The sequence below is a fragment of the Coloeus monedula genome (genome assembly GCF_965178545.1).
Source record: "Coloeus monedula genome assembly, chromosome: 6".
NCBI classification, from domain to species: domain Eukaryota; kingdom Metazoa; phylum Chordata; class Aves; order Passeriformes; family Corvidae; genus Coloeus; species Coloeus monedula.
This window is the reverse complement of record NC_138786.1, coordinates 686,940-699,861: the sequence shown is the minus strand read 5'-3', so window position 1 is coordinate 699,861 and position 12,922 is coordinate 686,940.

Below are 12,922 nucleotides of genomic sequence, written 5' to 3'. Positions count from 1 at the left end.
CTTCCAACTCTGTTCTTGCTGCTTCTGCTGCTTTCCATTGCCCAGGAATTCCACCGATGGAGTGACAGCATTTTCCAGCTCCTCCAGGATTCCCTCTGTTGTGTTTGGGTGCTGGAAGGATATCAAAACCAGGGCCTCACTATCAGGAATTACATCCCTGGATTTGTTCCTTTCCAAGTGTCACCTCTTCCCAACAAAGCACTGGACATCCAAGGAATAGAGAAATTGATGTGCTGACCACTGCTTACTCCTCTGGAATGTCAGAGCTTGGGAAAATGGGCAGCTGGAGCTTTTCCTGGTGCTACCCATGAAGTGTATTTTACCTAAGAGCCCCTGCCCATGCCTTTGCCTGTATCCACCAAAAATCCACCTGTTCATTCCCCAGCTGCTGCCTCCCTCTTTTCCTTTATCCCACAGAATTTTAACAGGTGAATATTCCCCTCTGCAAGAGCACCTTTCATTCCAAACCTAAGAACAAACGAATCATTCCTTTGGATATTAGAATTCCACTGAGAGCAATGGATGCAAAATGATCCTCTCCTGGCCCCTGCTGCATTCCTGGAGCAGGGATTCTTTCCCTCTTTCCCCCACACCCTGCGGTGCCCGCCCTGCCCTGCCCCCTTTTCCGGCTTTGTTCCACAGCTTTTGTTTCCACCTCTTGCATCCTTTCCCTCACTCCAGGAGCTCCCAGCAGTTCCACACCCTCTTTTCTCCCATCCTGATCCTTTCTCCAAGAACAGAGCTGTGCATTCCAATTCCCTTCTCTTTTCTCTGACAATTCCCACCAATCCACACCTAAAGCTGACACAAGGAACACTCAGTGCCCACAAATGCAAATCCAGACCTGGCCATGCCTAAACTCTGAACACACAATCCCCGACCATCTGCATTAATTCAAAGCTAACATTTAGGACACAGTTCAGGCTGCAGCACAAAGTCAATGCAGACAAAGGCTCCACAGGAAACGTGGGATTTCCTTCCTGCAGTGGCATTTATGGCTGAGCAGATCAGAACAAGGCCTGAGCACACAGGACTGGAGAATAAACACCCAGCAACAACCCCTGTGCTCGGCAGGGGCCTGGGGCATCCCAGTCCAGGCTATTGGCTTCTTTTCCTTTTCTTCACCGCAATTAACCTTTAACAGGAACTTGTGAATCCATCCAGATAAGGAGACGTTTCCTGAAACAGATCCTCCATAGAAACAGGAACAGAGAAGCTCACTGCCACATCCAAAATCCTTCAGCAAAGCACTTGCAAAAGCAAAGGTGCTGAGGGATTCCCAGGAGCAGCAGGGAACCCAAGTGAAGGGGGGAAACCGGCCCACGGCAAACAGCTGCCACTGCTTTGCACTCCAGGCGCTCTGCAAGCACAGCTTCCCTGGAATTTCACCCTCAGCATCTCTTCCAAGCTCCACAGGGGAACAAACAGGGACTCCAACATCTCCTTCCTTTGTCCATTTTGCAGCACAGGCCCACCAGGAGGAACCGGAATCCAAAGGCAGATCTAAACATGGGACTCCCACTTGCCACTCTCTCTACCTTTTCTCCAGCTTGGCCCTGGGCTGGGAAACAAATGACAACAAACGTTTAAAAACCATCCTTGAGGTGTCTTGAGGATGCCCAGGCCTGGCAGAAAGCCCTTCCCACCAGCCTGCCCAACATAATCAGGTGCAGCTGCATACCCCAAACTGCTCCTGAAATTTGTGCCACACTGATTCAATTACTTGGTTTACTTCTATGAAGTCATTAACTCTAGAAAAAAGGTTTATCGAAATCTGAGGGCTCCAACTAATTCAGGGGACATTTTCCTCAGACAAACAACTAACCCAATGAACTCCTGTGCTGAGAGTTCACCCCCCATCTCACGGGCACCGGCCATGTCACAGCCAAAACCTTCCCCGGACCCAGCACAGCGCCCTGGCCCTCCACACACGGGCACCTCTGGGAGCCATGGGCCAGCAATAGCCCAGCGCCTCTCAGGGGCCTGGGCCAAAGAGCTGCAGCAGCCAGAGCGCCCCGGGGAGAGAGAGGAACCCGCGAGTTCTGCCCCCACGCAGCACAGGAGGAGCTGCCCTGGCCCAGCTCTGCCTCCTGTGCCAGCAGCAGCGCGGGCGCAGCTCTCACCCACCAGGGCTGCAAGGGGCAAGCGCCTGCGCCCAGCTGGGCACCGATGTGGCGCGGCCCCAGCGCGCTCCGCGAGTGCCCCCCAGGAACAAAGGGCAGCACCAAACGAGACTCACCCACAGCGCTCCCAAAAACTCTCCAGCACCATTTGCTGCTTCCCTCTCGCTGCCAGGGCCCAACAAGCTCTGGCTCAGGTCCTGTCCCAGGCTCGCCGGTGACCTTGAGAGGAAAAGGTTATGTTCAAATTCAAGCAGGAGCTAAACACAACAACAGAGAAGCACAGAACGAGACAAATTATCTTCCACCGCCCTCAGTAGCCTCAATTCAGGAGGGTCGGCAGAAACTCAAGAGTTGCACAGGGCAAAGGTCCAGGTGTACCTTTAGATACATTCAAACATCCTGGAGCCCTGGGCTTTCCTAGTGCCTCGGTACCCAACGTCAGGGGGGGAAACCATCCCAGTTCAGGCTTCCCCAGCCCATGTGCAGGTGTCACCCCCAGCCCTCCCAGGGGCTCCCAGTTCCCAGGGCAGAGCAGAACCAGCACCCAGCCAGCAGCCCCTCGGGCCTGGGAGCTGGGGGGCACTTCCAGAAGTACACCATGCCTTGGAGCAAGCTGGCCAAACAATTCCACACCTAAACCCTTCAATCCCTGCAAGTCAAGGCAGACTCCCAAATGCCCAAGAATTCGCAGCTGCCATGGAAAAGTTAAAAGATCAACGTCTGCCTGAACTGCATTTGCAGAGTCCAATTGCACCCATTTTGCTCTGCCTCACGCTGGCAAATTGCCCGGAACGTGCTGTGGACAAGAGCCTGGAAACCATGGAAAACTCCTGACACTGGTATCCCGACTCTGCCTCCTGCAGACACCCAGCTCAGGGAAAGCTTTGCAGCAAAGCACATCCCAAAGGAGCTGTTTTCCCCGAGGAAGCCCAGCAGCGGCAGCGCTGCCCCAGAGCACAAAGCAGCAGCTGTGCCGGGGAAGAGCATCCTTCAGTTCCTCTGCTGCTCACTTGACCACAGAGCTGTTCCTAGGCCACATTCACCTGCCTGGAGCACCCATGGTCCCGAGTGCCCGGAGCTGGGCTGGCACCGGCACAGGCGGCACGGGCAGGATGGCCCAGGGGCTCAGCACGGCCCCGGCTGCTCCGGGAGTGCCACGGCAAAGATGTGCCTGGTCCCGGCTGGAGCGGGGCAGGAGCGGGGCTGTCGGGGGCAAGGCGGCCCCGGGGGGCTCTGGGCGTGTGCGAGGGGTCAGGAGGGGTCAGGAAGGCTCTGGATGCTGCCGATCCCAAATGTCCGCGCTGGAGAGCAGCAGAGCCCGACGGGCAGCGCTTCAAGGTGGGGAGAGGCTGCCGGGCGGGAAACCTGCGGGATGGGATGGGATGGGATGGGATGGGATGGGATGGGATGGGATGGGGATGGGATGGGATGGGATGGGGATGGGGATGGGGATGGGGATGGGGATGGGAATGGGATGGGATGGGGATGGGGATGGGGATGGGGATGGGGATGGGGATGGGGATGGGGATGGGGATGGGGATGGGATGGGATGGGATGGGATGGGGATGTGGTGGGGATGGGATGGGGATGGGATGGGATGGGATGAGGGTGGGGATGGGATGGGATGGGATGGGATGGGATGGGATGGGATGGGATGGGGATGGGGATGGGGATGGGGATGGGATGGGATGGGGATGGGGATGGGGATGGGGTGGGGATGGGGATGGGGATGGGGATGGGAAGCAGCTCATCTGTTCTTCCTTGGGCCCGGGGGAGATTTTGGCAATGATCCTGGAGCTGTTCTCGGAATGGGAATTACTTCTGACAAGCAGCCACCTGCCTCACCAGCACAGAAAGCACAGCCAGCACTGCCAGCATTCCAGTGCCACCAGCACCACCACCATCCCTCTGCTGCTGGAGGGACCATGGCCCCTCAGGGAAGAGAAACGAGGAATGGTAGGAGCCTGTCGTGAGAGGGAAGGCAGCTGGAGAATGGGACATTCTGCAAGGAAGGAGTGTTTCTAATCAGTAGGAAAGGAGGAGCCATTTGAAAAATTGTTCATGTGGGGCTTCTGACAAAAGCCACTTCCTCTGTAGGAAAGAAAACCAAAACAAATAACTCTGAGGAGGTGGAGCTCTGACAAAGCCAAAGTCACAATTTCTGACTCCCCCGTGACTCCACTCACCCTGGGGGAGCAACACGAGGACAGGGCACGGAGAGGAGCTGGTGGGACAGCAGTGGGCACCTCCTGGTGATCTGGGCACTTTCTCCTTCGTGTTCCTGACCTGGGAGGAGCCGCTTTAGGGTGTGGATCCCAAAGGAGCAAGGGGTGCCAGGAAGCGCCGCTGATCGGGACAGAGCCCCTGTGCCTGCTGCTGCCCCACACTGAACAGGTCAGTGGAATGTTCTCCTTCCTCCCTGCCCCACCTTCCTCTCCTCCTGCAGCTGCTCTGTTCCTGCCGCCCTCTCCCGGTGACCGCAGTGCCCTCCCCAGCTCCTCCCTGCTCTGCCCTGCTCTTCAATTCTGCATCTTGATACCAAAATGGGCCGGAATAAACTTTCTAACACTATGGGAAGCAGGAGGAAGCAGGAATTCTTTACCTGTGCAGGACACACAGGAGGATCTCTCCTTGTTCTGTGTGTGGGGTGAGACTTTACAGCAGGGGTTTTATCCATTAGAAACACACATTGTCATTCAAATCTGTTTCTTACCTAATTCAAAAAAATCACTTCACTAGAACTGATTTCCGTGAATTCAACTCCTCCTGGAAGTCTTTTGATGGTCCTGCAGATTCATTAAGAGGGGTCTCTGCTGGTCATATTCACTGAATGCTTCAGTATTAAAGGTGACCTTGCCTTGAACTGTTTTTTCTGGATGTGCACTGTTGCTTCTTGTGACAGAACTGCCCCAGAACCACTGCAGGCCTCCTGATCTGTTCCTGCACCGGCTCCAGCCTCATTTCTAGCCCTGGGTGCACACATTTAAATCCTTTAATCTTTTTCACTACTTGGTCTTTCAGCAACACTGGGGAAATGAAAATGTTTATTCTCTATGTTCTTTATCAACTTCCTGCCAAACAGCCCAACCCTCCCACCTCCCTCTCCCACCCCACCATTCCCACTGCCCTCCTCCCCTGCACATCTCACTTCTCTCCACCGAATCCTTCCCACTGCAGGGAGCTGCTGAGGAGCCACTTGGTCCATCCCTGGATTCTCCAAGCACTGACTGCCCATCCACTCTGACCACAGCCGGGGCCACATCCCAGCGCCTGCCCAGCGTCCATCCATGGAGGTGAGCTCCGTGTTCCCACCTTCTGCCTCACCCACCGAAGGAGACGATCTGTGTGAGACAGATGTCACCAACGTGGCCATACACAGTGTGACACTGCTCATCTGCCTCTGTGGGCTGGTTGGGAATGGGGCTCTCTTCTGCCTCCTCAGACGGAAAGGGCGTACTGCCGGCATCTTTGGCCTGGCTGTCACTGACTTCTTCTTCCTCCTCTTCGCACTCCCCTCCGCCCTGCTCTTCCTGCTGGAGGACGTGTCCTGCTCTCCTATCCTGCCCCTGATGTACGTGAGATTCCTTTACCTGGTGTCAGTGGTCTCCTGCTACTGGGCACTCTTCTGGATGACAGCCATGAGCACCAAAAAGGACATGGAAAAGCTCTGCAAGCTCTGCTGCCACTGTGACCTTCCCGATCCCATGATGTGGGTGCTGTGGGGCGCTCAATGCTTGGCCTTCTTCGCTCCCATCATTCTCATTCCCACGGTGGCTTCCCTGTGCCCATCACACGAGCAGGAGCACTGCCGGCTGTCTCTCATCTCCACGTTCTCTGTTACCCTGCTCCTCTTTGCTGCACCTGTGCTCATCACCCGCATAATCAACATTATTAAAGCCAAGTGTGGCTCCCAGCAGCAGCAACCCAAGAGGTTCGATGTTGTTGTCGTCCTCGTTGTGCTCTTGGCTCTCCTTCTGAACCTCTGGAATTTCCTGCAGCAGCTTGGTTACACCGGTGTGTCAAGACAGGTTTTTTTCCTGCTCACCTGCATCCACAGCACCATCAAACCCTTCATCTACTTCTCAGTGGGGAGTTCCTGGAGACCCTGCTCTGTGGGGAGGTGCTGGATGCTCTGTACCGTGGGGTCCCTCAGGGAATCCCTCTGGAGAGTCTTTGAGGAGAGAGAAAAAAACACTCCCAGCAGCAATGATCCTGCCATGGACTCGGTGATCTGAGCCTGTTGATCCCTTCCCCTGTGCTGCTGAAGGACCCCAGGACAGTGACTGAGGGATTCCTTGAGCCAACTGATCAATAAATACCCACGGGATCAGCCTCCCTGGGGTGGTTTATTCCTGCAGGAGAAGGGAGCAGGGGCAGTGCCACGGGCGATGTGGGAGGGATGCTCTGCAGGGAGCACACTGGAGCATGGATTTCCTCCTCCCTCCCAGCTCCACGTGGCTCCAAGCAGCACAGCCAGGCTCAGTCCTGTTCCCTGGCTCTATTCCCCATGGAATGACCCTCACTGCCTCTGGGCCCCAGGGAATAAACTCTGTTTCCTTTAGCTCAGCAGATGAGTTTCATGGCGTTTTGAGGGAGCTCTTTCCCGGACAGGGTGCGACAGGTTAAGCCCTGGGGACACAGCCAGCACGGGGCAGCGGTGATTCCCCAAATCTCTGCGGGGCTGGTGCCTCTGGGTGGCAGGAGAGGGCTCGGGATGGCACAGAGCATCCTTCCCCTTCTGGCCAGCAGAGCCGGCCCTGCATTCCCGGTGATGGGAAGAGACACCAGGTAGGGCTGCAGAGCTGGGCAGGGACAGCAACATTCCCTTCCTCTGGGAGTGGCAATTTGTCACATCCCTTCATTCCAGAATTAAATCATTCTGAGTAAAGTGCAGGCTCAGAGGTGAACTCCACTGAACTCTTGTGCCTGTGACCAAAACCCGCTGGAAATATGGAAATTGACGTCAGCAGGAGCTTGGACCATTGGATTGCACAGAAATTAGGGGGTTGTGCTGCTGTCCTGCACAACGGGGCCGTCCTCTGGTTGCCCAGCATCCATGTCCAAGGAAGCCCTTCAGCACCTCCATCCTGAACCTGGCCACCCTCAGGAGGAGCTGAACAGCGACTCTGCACAGCAGCTTCAGCCACAATCCAGGCTCTGCTGATCTTTGCCATTTTGGTACCACCCCTACATGAAATTGGCATTTATTGCTTTTGTTTCATTCCAACGTGGGAACTCTGACCCCAGAATGTGGTGACTAAATAATATCTGGGCTTTGCTGCAGAGCCTGTCCCTGCTGAACAGTGTCCAAAATGGCTCCTTTCCTTCTTTTGTCCCACTCTAAAGCCCCTGCCTTGTCTGAGGAGGGCAGGTACCTGTCTCACAGCAGAGCCCTTCCTAAGGCTGCTGCCTGCCGTGGTTGGGATGATGCTGACAGTGCCAAGAGCTCCTCATCCCTCCTGGGAGAGAGCTGGGCAGCAGCCCCATCTCTTACTTGGGGGGAAGTTGTCCCTCCTTTTCCCACAGCCTCAAATCCAGGGGAAACCAACATTCCACTGGTTCTGGAAAGGGAAGTGAGAGGGAAAGCCGTGGGGGGTGAGTCAGGCTTTGGAGACACACGTGAGGTGAAACATCCTAAAAAGCATTTATTAACAGAGTTGTTAATAATGAAGAGAGCAGAGCAACTCCCACATCTGGGAGGGTTTTTCTCTCCCTGTCTCCCGTTTTCCTGTCCATTGGAAAGGAGAAACTTTCCAAGGTACAACCTCTTGTCCAGGAAAGAACAACTCAGCCAGGGAGCGTCTCCCAAGGCAAGTGCAGGTGGATCATGATCCTCATGAACTTTTTCCATTTCCAAGCACCTTCCTTGTCTCTGGTGTCACCCAGGCCAGTCCCTACCTTGATGCCATGAAGATTTTTGCCTTTTCTTTTATACCCCTGTTATACCTTTTTACAACTTCTGTATTCCCAGTGCTTTTTGCCTACATTCTTGGACTTGTTTGTCAAGCTGAGAGACTCAACATTTTAGAAGCTTGGTAGCCAGGGATCAGTGTGCCCCACATCCCAAGGTCCTCTCCAGAACACATTCTATAAACCAAGATAGAACCATCCAGGGGAAGGTTCCTTGGGGAGAGGGGCTCACTTGAGCCTCTCATTGGGGAATCTTTGATAGATCTGCTAATTAGTAAAACCTATATTGTTATACCCGATGTTGGGGAGACACGGGAGAAGAGAGACACAGAGACACAGGGAAAGACTCGGGGGGGTGCATCTCGATGCATATGACCTGGACGTGTGCACCTAAGGATCCTTAAGAATAAATACCAAGGTAAAATCCCTTTTCCCCTTCTAACCGTGTCTGACTCTTGATTTTAAGACCAGGAAAAGGCATCAACCTGAGCTTCCCATTTTCCATGGAATCCTAGAATGGTTTGGGTTGGAAGGATCACTGAAGACCATCCCTCTCCAACTCACAAGACTGCTCACAGCCCCAAGCTCGGTGTGCATTTTGGGGAAAGCCTCCCAGGAGCCATCCCAAACCCCTGCCCACTCACCCGGACAACAAAGCTCATTGTGAAGCCTCCACAGGGTCTTCCCATGTGTCAGGACCTGCTGGAGATGGACAGGAATGGCCCAGGAATTGTTCTGCACTGCTGTGCCGAGACTTCTGATCCACCTGCACGCTCTTTTTGATCAAAGACACCAAGAAAACCCACTGGGAAAAGCTCTGAGCCTTAGCGACTCATTTTTAATATTCCTCAGGGTAGGGAAGCTCACTTCTGAGACAAAGGGAGCGCAGGCCTGTTGAATGGGAAAGACTCAAAGCCAAGGTTTCAAAGCAAAAGGCCTCCTGGGTGTCCCTGCCCATGGCTGCAGGGTTGGAATGAGATGATCTCTAAGGTTCCTTCCAACCCAAACCGTTCCATGATGATTCCGCAGATCATCCAGAATCCACCCCGGGCAGGAGTTCCCCTGCTGGACACAGCACCAGCCTGACTGAGCTCGAGGAGCATTTGGACAGCGCTGTCAGGCACAGGGAGGGATTGCTGGGATGTCCTGTGCAGGGCCAGGAGCTGAACTCGATGGTCCTTGTGGGTCCCTTCCAGCTCAGGGTATTTTATGCTTCTCTTGTATGATGATTCCACTAATGAGGATTCCACCGTGTTGTCCCTATTCTGGGGCTCTGGCACATCCTCAAAAGCCCTCTGGAAGGCGACACTGGGACTGAAAGCCAAGAGGATGGTGCCGTTCAGCCCAGCTGTCACACCCCGTGAGCCCAGCTGGTGGCAGAAGCTCTCTGGCACAGGAAATATCCGCAGGGCGATGGTGAGGAAGAGCAGGAAAGTGAAGTCAGCGATGGCCAGGCTGGGGACGCGGATGGTGATGGGGTCCCTGCGGGTGCGGAAGCCGAGGAGCCAGAGCACAGCCCCGTTCCCACCATTCCAGACAGGCACAGGAGCAGCGTCACAGGGACTTTGCTCCAGTGGCTGCTGTCACAGTCGCTGCAGTTGTAGTGTTGCCCTCATGCCAGCTCCCGCTGGATGCCTTCCCACCGGGCTGCCTCCAGCAGGCAGGGCTGGCTCTCTCCGTGCCAGGGGACAATGTGCTCCTTGGGACACCTCTGCTGCTTCCCCTTCCCCTCACACAGCTGGAAGGGTGACAAACAGAGACACCTCAGCAATGCTGCTGACCCCCACACGTGGCTCTTCCCATCTTTTTCCACGCCCAGCTTCCATGTGGAGCAGCACAGGGAGAGGCGAGGGACAGATGGCAAGGAGGATGTGGGACACTGGTCTGGAGTGCCTGGCACAAAAGCTGGGGAGATACCTCCTTGCTGGCTTTGGACAGGACAGAGCTGGAGGAGGAAAACAACTGGAGAAGGGAAGGATTGCTCGTGGAGATATCATAGAGCAAGTGGCTTTGGGATGGACCGGACCTGGATTCTCAGGTGTCAGCTGAGATCACTGAGCTGCTGGATTCCTTCAGCAGGACGCTCGTTTCAACATTCCCCCCTTTTCCCACAAGATTTATAGCTCTTAATACCCTCCAGACAGCAATTCCCTGAAAAAACATGGATGACCAGGTTGCACCCCCATGAGGGGGCACTGATTAAGCTGAAAGAGAAGAGTCTGACCTTGTTTCCTCTGTTTCCTCTCGCAGCCTGGACAATCCCACTGGAGCAGACACGCTGTGGGTTCACATCACCTCACACACTGCAGCTGCTCTCCCTGGCTCGGGATCTTCAAGAGGTTCCCTGGAATGATCACTTGGGAAAGGGGAGCAAAGCCCAGCGGGTGAGCCCGAGGGGTGTCTGGTGTGGGCTCTGTCCCAGGTCCTTCCACAGCCCCCTGTTCTCCGTGCTGGCTCGTGTTCTCCAGGGCTCTCACAAACAGGGAACGATTCCAGAGCCTTTGACGGGAGCAGGGCTCTGGTTCTCATCTGCTCTTGTCTTTGTCCAGGAGATGAGGAACAGGAGAGAGCCTCAGCAACGAGACCTATGGGAAAAGCAGTTTGTCTCTGTGTCAGCTTCCTCTTCTGTTTTAAAGCAACCCCAATCCCAAAATCCTGTCTTTGAGCTGCCTGAACTTGCCCCCTCCCATTCCTGGGCTGGATCCTTTGGACCCTGTACTGCAAATGTGCTGCTGGACTTTGATTTCTGGTTCAAACCTACTTTTGCCACTTGTATACCACCATTTCAGTGGTACTTGCCCTTCACCACGCAGTTTCCAGGAGAATTCATGCAACAGTAAATTCTGTGCATGAGCTGGGGCACAGGCACACAACAGAGGGGTGATTTGGGATTTCAGGAATGCCATTTTTTTCTGAGAGGAGGTGAATCAATGCTGCCCTCTTGGCTACTGCCAACTTAGCTACTACTAAGTCTGAGGTTTCATCTGAGTCATCTACACTCCCTGGGGAGTCAGACAGCAGCATACAGAGAATTCCACGGAATTCCTAGAAAAAGCTGCAGAGAGGGGATTCCTACCCAGGCTGACAGGTGCCTGGGAGCTGGGATGCTCCTGCTGGAAGCTGCTGTGCGTGGGGACCCTGGGACCAGAGCTGTCACCTCTCCTCCTTGCTGACACCCCGTTTGTGTCCCCAGCTATGGAACCTCACATCTCCTCACCATGCCAATCCTTCCAAGGGCAAACACTTGATGATCCATGAGCTAAAGGGGCTCCAGGAGAGGTGGAGAGGGACTTTGGACAAGGGCCTGGAGTGACAGGACAACAGGGGGAAATGGCTTCCCACTGCCAGAGGGTGGGTTCAGATTGGATATGAGGGAGAAATCCTTCCCTGTGAGGCTGGAGAGGCCCTGGCACACATTCCCAGGGATGCTCTGGCAGCCCCATCCCTGCAAGTGTTCCAGCCCAGGGTGGATGGGGTTTGCAGCAACCTGGTCTGGTGGAAGGTGTCCCTGCTGGCAAAAGGGTGGGGGATCAGGTAAAAACAACCACAAGTGCTCCCAAGACTGAGGAGGAGCAGGATGAGCTCTGCTGAAGGGCTGCAAAGGGGATCACAGCACCCCCAAATCTGTGCTCTCATTGAATCATTAAGGGTATTGGCCGTAATTAAGGTGGGCTCTCAGTGCTGATAACCTGGCTGCAAGTAGCTAATTGCTGTCCTTCCCTTGGGCTGTGTGAGCCTGCAGCAGAATGACAAAAATGGGAATTCTTGGCTCACCTGTGCTTTTATGAGGCCCAGGGGAGGTGTTTGCAATGATCCTGGAGCTCTTCCCAGAATGGGAGTTGATTCTGACAAGCACCCAGCTGCCTCACCAGCACTGCCAGCACTGCCAGCACTGCAGTGCCACCAGCATCCCTCTGCTGCTGGAGGGAACACGGCCCTTACGGGAAGTAAAATGAGAAATGGTAGAAACCTGTCAGGACAGGGATGGCAATTGGAGAATGGGACATCTTGCAGGGAACAAGCGTTACTGTAGAGGAGAAAATGAGGAGCCAATCACAAAATAAACCTTTTTTCCTCAAGGCACTTCCTAGAGGAAAAAAACCCCAGTAATTCCAAGGCAGTGGAGCTCTGACGTAGCCAAAGTTGTAAAACCACTTCCGACTGCCCTATGACCCCACCCACCCTGGGGGAGCAACACGAGGACAGGGCACGGAGAGGAGCTGGTGGCACAGCAGTGGGCACCTCCTGGTGATCTGGGCACTTTCTCCTTCGTGTTCCTGACCTGGGAGGAGCCGCTTTAGGGTGTGGATCCCAAAGGAGCAAGGGGTGCCAGGAAGCGCCGCTGATCGGGACAGAGCCCCTGTGCCTGCTGCTGCCCCACACTGAACAGGTCAGTGGAATGTTCTCCTTCCTCCCTGCCCCACCTTCCTCTCCTCCTGCAGCTGCTCTGTTCCTGCCACCCTCTCCCGGTGACTGCAGTGCCCTCCCCAGCTCCTCCCTGCTCTGCCCTGCTCTTCCATTCTGCATCTTGATACCAAAATGGGCCGGAATAAACTTTTTACACAATGGGAAACAGGAGGAAGCAGGAATTCTTTACCTGTGCAGGACACACAGGAGGATCTCTCCTTGTTCTGTGTGTGGGGGGAGACTTTACAGCAGGGGTTTTATCCATTAGAAACACACAGAGGCATTCCGGCGTGGTTCTTGTCTGATACATAAACATCACATTCCTAGGACTCATCTCCATGCATCCACCTCCTCCTGGGAGTCCTTTCATGATCCTGGAGGTTCATCAGGAGGGGTCTCTGGTGCTCATATTCACTGAGTGCTGCCATATTAAAGGTGACCTCCCCTTGAACTTTTCCTTTGGCCATGTGCTGTTGCTTCTT